At 37.9% G+C, this 6,217-nt stretch overlaps 1 long non-coding RNA gene across 1 annotated transcript; it reads right to left on the reverse strand.

Annotated features, from left to right (window-relative positions):
* Positions 1 to 962: 962 nt before the first annotated feature.
* LOC144375871 (uncharacterized) lies at positions 963 to 5,939 on the reverse strand. Its single transcript, XR_013435724.1, has 3 exons — positions 5,682 to 5,939; positions 3,390 to 3,605; positions 963 to 2,713 (listed from the first exon to the last, which is right to left on the reverse strand). It is a non-coding gene; the product is annotated as an uncharacterized LOC144375871 (long non-coding RNA).
* Positions 5,940 to 6,217: the final 278 nt, after the last annotated feature.

Below are 6,217 nucleotides of genomic sequence, written 5' to 3' on the forward strand. Positions count from 1 at the left end.
TCTGTAAGATTTTGCATAGATGCTCGGGAAATATTTGACTTTAATGGAATGGTTGCACTTAAAGAAAAATCCATGAGGGCTGGGGCTGTGGCTCAGCTGTGGAGTGCTCGTCTAGCACATGTGAGGCTCTGGATTCAATCCTCAGCACCACATAAAAATAAATAAATAAAATGGGGTATTATGTCCAACTACAACTAAAAAGTAAATATTGAAAAAAAAAGAGAAACCCATGGAACACTGCCTGCTTATAAGAGCCAGGGAAAAATCTTTATATAATGTGGGGGACAAATATAAATATGGGTATCATGACTTATAAAATCAAGAGGAGACCAGCAAAGGAAGGAATCCCTCCTTCTTTCCTATGTTTCTTATTCTCTATGCAGAAGAAATAATCTTTAAATGGCATTTCTTATATCCATCCCCCATCCCTATTTTTAAACCAGATTGTCAAATTCCTGCTAACAGAAGCATTCATGTTAGGGTCCCTGTTTGATGTATGGTATTTCCAATCAGAATATTGATCTCCAAGGAGGCTTTTCTGGTTCTGTGCCTAAATGATATTGGCTGCAGAGAAATACTCATGTAAGTATTCTATCCTTGTTCTATCCTTGTTATGAACTCTCTCTTTCTCTCTCTCTCTCTCTCTCTCTCTCTCTCTCTCTCAATAACTTTAAACTCATGAAAGTTGCGAAAATAGTATGGAAAATTCACATAAATTTATACTATAGTCTTTCAGGAGAGCATTTTTCATTTAAAATTATTTATCAATATTAAAAGCATTATTTGTTGCAGCAAAAATTGGGAATGACCTAAGTATTCCAAGAAAAAAGATTAGGCACATAATTATATACAATAATAGAATTTGTGGCCATTAACAAGCAAATTCCTTAAATGTATTTAGAAGGAGATGTTCAGTGTACTACTTTGCTGGAGCTGCCATGATTAAAATGCCACACACTGGCTGGTTTAAACATCAGAAATTTATTTCTCACAGTTCTAGAAGTCCAAGGCTAGAAGTCCAAGACCAAGATGTTGGCTGGGTGCTTTCTCCTCAGGCCTTTCTGCCTGGTTTGTGGACAGCCTCCATTTTTCGGGGCCCTTACTTGGCCTTTCCTCTGTGTCACATCCCTGTGTCTCTCCCTTTCTTTTAAGAACATACTGGATTAAGGCCCACTCTCGTGACCTCATTTAATATTAATTATCTTCACTAAAGACAATCTCCAAATACAGTCAAATTGGCTTCAACATATATGAATTTTGGGGGTGAATGTAATTCAGTCCATAAAACTCAAGATACTGTAAGTGAAAAAGGTACCTCATAAAACCACATTTACAGTGTAACTTCATGTTTTTAAATGCATACACATACATGCAGAGTAAAGATAGTGCAGAAGTTTATACTTGTGTTTTATCTCTGAAACTCTGCTGTGAGACAGGAACAGAAAAAAAATTTGTCAATGTATAGAGAACAAAATTGAGGCTTAGAAGAGCTTAGTCATATGGCAAATAGGTCTTCTGATTATTACTCCAATGATCTTTTCATTATGCCATAATTTTCCAAAATATCTTCCTTCAATAAACAAAGAAAAGTCTAATGATGCTCTGTAATTATCTTCCATAATTTGTTAATGATACTATCAACAACAACAACAGCAGTCATATTAGAACTTGTGTTTCACAGATATTCTTGAAATGTAGTCTCCTGTGGAGAAATTTAGGATATGAATAAATACGAATAGAACCTGGGATGCAAATTATCAGTGAGCATTTATACTCTGCATTACTTTCTCATTATTGTTGACATGTATGAAGATAGAGCATAATTTTGAGACAAGGCATACTCCAAGGGGTATTTTAGGAGATGTGAATACTCAGAGGGCATGTATGAGCCAATCCTCTAGTGGGGGACTCTTCATATGGAGGGGTAGAGGGGGAATTGGGGAGACTAGAAATTACTACAAGAGTTCCAGAGATCTGTAGGTATATGCTTTTACCATTTCATGATATAAAAAGTGTGGTCTTAGCAATGTGATGGGGGGATGGGGGAGGGAAGGAGAATGTAGTTTTGATTGTAAGGTGTCTTTTAGTTGAAAAAGTTGGGGATTATTGCTCCAGGTCAATAATATTAAAAGATCTCACGTATGATATATTTTTTCCTATTCTCCATTTCTATGATAAAATCAGCCATCACAAAAATCACTACACAAATGGGGATTTTCTGAGGTGGATTCTATTTTATATTTATGAGTGGGCTACACTTAACTCCAACACTGAGTAAGTTCTCTCTGCAAGATGTGCTATAACCTCTGTGGACCTTACTCTGGGGAAATGGGAATGGTGGAGAATAAATAACTCTGTTGATATATCACCAGAGAAAATCTTCCGTTCAAGAAGCAATGTTTGCTTAGCACCTACAGATCCTGGATTATACGTGGTGAAAGCCTCTTTTACCCGTGGCCTGAGGACAAAGCTGTGGGGCCAGATGTCAGTGTGTTCAGGAGTCAGCATCTCCTTGTTCCATGCTGACTCAGCTTCATCCAGACTTTGGTGGGGCTCTTGTGATTTGTGAAATGACAGACAACTGTAGTAAAAGGAGTGACAAGATGTATTTTGAGACTTTCAAAAAAGTTCCATATCTTGATGCCAATTGTCTTGAGGCAAGCAGCTGGGCATTCCCTTCCATGGAGGCTCTTGAACAGCTGTCAGGCCTAATCTGGGTGAGAGATGAAAGAGTGACCTCAGGGTTAAAGGCTCCGGTGTCTGCTGCAAATCCCCTGAGTTATCTAATCTGTCTAGCGGCACAAGCTTTCTGCAAAGGAAGTGCTATTTTATAGCTGACCCTTTAACAAAGGGAAAATAACAACTGCTAGAAAATGCAGTAAGTAGTTGTCCTGAGATAATGCTGCCTGGAAAAATCCTATAGGGTCTTTTTTTTTTTTTTTTTTAACTTCAAAAGGAAAGCTAAACATCTGGAAAACCCACACAGCCTCTGTATCAGAGGTATTGCATTGCATTGTGGAGGGTTGCCTGGGTTCCTGAACACACACACACACACACACACACACACACACACACACACACACACGGCTACTATAAGCCACAAATCCTGCACATTGATTACCTTCAACCAAAATTCTGCAGTATTTGAATAAATTTAGATAAATCTATCTCTGGGCTTCAGTGTTCTCATCTGTAAAAAGGGGGTTTGGACTAGGTGGTAAATTGCTGATGTACCATCATTCTTCATTCTTATATCATAACACATTCCTCATTCTTATAACAGACTCAATTAATTAGTTATAATATTTTCTACCAACTGTCACATCACTGAGAATTCCCACCAACAACGGATCTGAATTTGCAATGTGAGACCTATTTGCTCTACTTACAGTTCAGTGTTGCCTAAGGTCCTTCTTATCAGTCATCTCTGTAGGCTTAGTGACTTTGACTTGTGGCAGCACCTCTGGCACAGCTTGGTACAACTGGCATCAGCAGGACATAGAGATAGCAATAGCAACCAAGATACTTTTTTTCAGAGGAAATCTCAGGTTTCAGAGTTGACAAGTATCACTCTCGTGAACAGGCATATATGTCAAAACTAGAACCTGAACAGAGGAATAGAAAGTTACTGGAAGTGAACGAAAATGTTTGTGGGTGTATGCCCCAATGAATTCCCAAAATACTGGGGAGGAATGGAATTGGGAAGTCTGTGGTAGAAGGAAGAGGTAGAGTTAGAGCAGATTGTTTACATTGTTAGCAATTACTCCCCCTTTTCCATAAGTCTAGGCTGGTATATTCTGAAGATTACATTTACATCCCCATCTGTATAGTCCCTAACAGGAATCATAGAATAAAATTATTAGGTAAAAGTTTAAAAACTGGAGAAGACCACGGAGACCATGTAATCTATTGGGTCTCAAATGCTTCTACTTGGATCAGGTCCATGATGGCTTCCTAAGATCACCTGAGAATTTTTTAGTAATCTGGTTCCTGAGTCTAGTTCCCAAAGATTCAGTAGGTTTGGCATGTTTTCAACTCAGTTTCTAAGTGTTTGGCATGACTGTCTAGTTTTGAAAATCAATGATCAAATTCATTTTTCTTATTTTTAAGATGAGAAAACCAAAGTAGAATTAGAAAAAAATTAAATAATATCACATATATATCAACTTTATGACAGACTTGGATATAGATTCTAGATGACTGACAGTCCTGTGCCAAGGAGCAGGATAGTTCTTCCAGTGTTTCTTGAAGCAAATGACCAGTTGTATAAGTGTGCACCATATTTCAGTTATGCCAGTATGGCCAATATGGAACAGGCCTAGAAGGTGGTGGAGATGTTTAAGCATTGGTTAAAAAATATCTGCAAAGAAATCTGTAGACAAAGGTATCAGGTGGGTAGTTAGAGTTACCTTGTAGCTTTGTGTAAATCTGTTCCTTGCCAACTTGTGTGGAATAGGAATTGAGACTGTATTTCCTTAATGTTAGAATTTAATCTCTTATCATGTTATGACAGGGAAACTGGGAGAAGTATAGGTGACCCATGGCAAGGATTTGTGCCTCTGGCCAACTGTTTCTCTTTGTTCTAATCCTTCACCCCTTGTGCTTCATAATTAGTGGATCAGCCCTCTAACTGGGCTCTATCCCAGTTACATCCTATAGTATGACCCTCACGCTGCTGCCAGAAAGACCTTCCAACTACACGGATTCCATCATGTCACTCTGCTAGAAAATCTTCAATGACTCCCCATTAGACAAAAGCCTAACCAACAGACTGACAATAAAAACTTTTTAAATGGAATTCTTATTCTCTCTCTTCAATTTTTTCTCCTGCTATACTGAACATCACTCCTGTTTGAGTCTAAATAGGTTTCTCTGTTGTTTCTACTTTAATTCACATTGCAACATATTTTTAAATTTGCCTCTCAAATGCTGTCTACCTTAAAATGCCCAGCTTATAGTACTTAAATCACTAATAAATGTGCATAAGAACTATGTATGAGGCTCTGTAGATTCCAAGGTGAATAGCTCAGATCTGTACCTTACAATCTGATGGAAAAGGTAGATAATAAATAATTAATTACCAGTGATGTGCTGAGTGTTTCCCCAAAACAGAGTAGGTGCCATGAAAATATCTACCAGGGAAATGTGACCAATCCAAGCTCTTCCCTAGGACAGCTGTGATCTCACTATCTTCTAAATGCTTTCTGGCTTTTGTGTTTACCTATTTTTTGTACATAGACACACACTTACTTGTTATTTATCGATTTATTTGTGTTTATTTGTTTCTTCTGATAGAAATCTCTCATAGGGCAGTATGATTTCTTAAATGCTTTTTATAGCTTAGTTAAAGACTAATGTAGTTTAAATCATGAGGCTTAAAGATTTCCTGGTAAAGACAGCATTTAATTATGCTTTACAACTTGAACAATTTGAAGATATTCTCATTTCCATTGTTTTATTTGATTCTCCCAATAATTCTAGGAATTAGATATTATATATAATCTCTGGTTTCCAGATAAGAAAATTGAATCTTGGGATATTTCAGTGACCTCTCTAAGGACAAACAGCTATTAATTTATGAAGTTGGAGCAAAAACCCAGAGCCTTTCATTTTTACTTAAATCTTATTCCATTGTAACATGATGGATCTCAAATAAATAAATAAGTGAATGACCATCTTACCATTTTTTTCTTCCTCTTTCCTTCTCTTTTTCTCTGTGCGACTTCTGTTCATCCGCCTGCTTCATATTCTTCCTTTGCCTCTAACTGTGCCTCCAGCTTGTCAGTGACAGCTTAGTTGTTTTTTAAAGGAGGTTCAGGGACAAAGAGGCTGTTGACCTTGTCTTGTGTACATTCTGTATGAAGCTGTCTTAAGGTGGTTTTCCAGAAGGAGAATCTGAGACCAGTATGTGTGTGTAAACAAGTTACCAAGAAACTGCTCCCAGGAGAATCATGCGAGGTGGTGAGGGAACCAGGAGGTGGAAGCAGAAGAGACCAAAAAATTTCTGGTGAGACTGCTACTTCAGTCAGATTCTGCAGGATACACTGGGATAGCAAATGTATTAGATTGTATCCCCTGTGGGCAAAGGAAAAGGGACTTTTATACTTCTCCTATCTGTCATTGGTGAATGGACACCCCAGGAGGGTATGGACTCCAGAGACTGACCTTTCTGAATGGGTGAGCAAGTCTTGTCTGAAAAGTTACAGGTGTGAGCCTT

This window comes from Ictidomys tridecemlineatus, chromosome 3 (assembly GCF_052094955.1).
Source record: "Ictidomys tridecemlineatus isolate mIctTri1 chromosome 3, mIctTri1.hap1, whole genome shotgun sequence".
NCBI lineage: Eukaryota > Metazoa > Chordata > Mammalia > Rodentia > Sciuridae > Ictidomys > Ictidomys tridecemlineatus.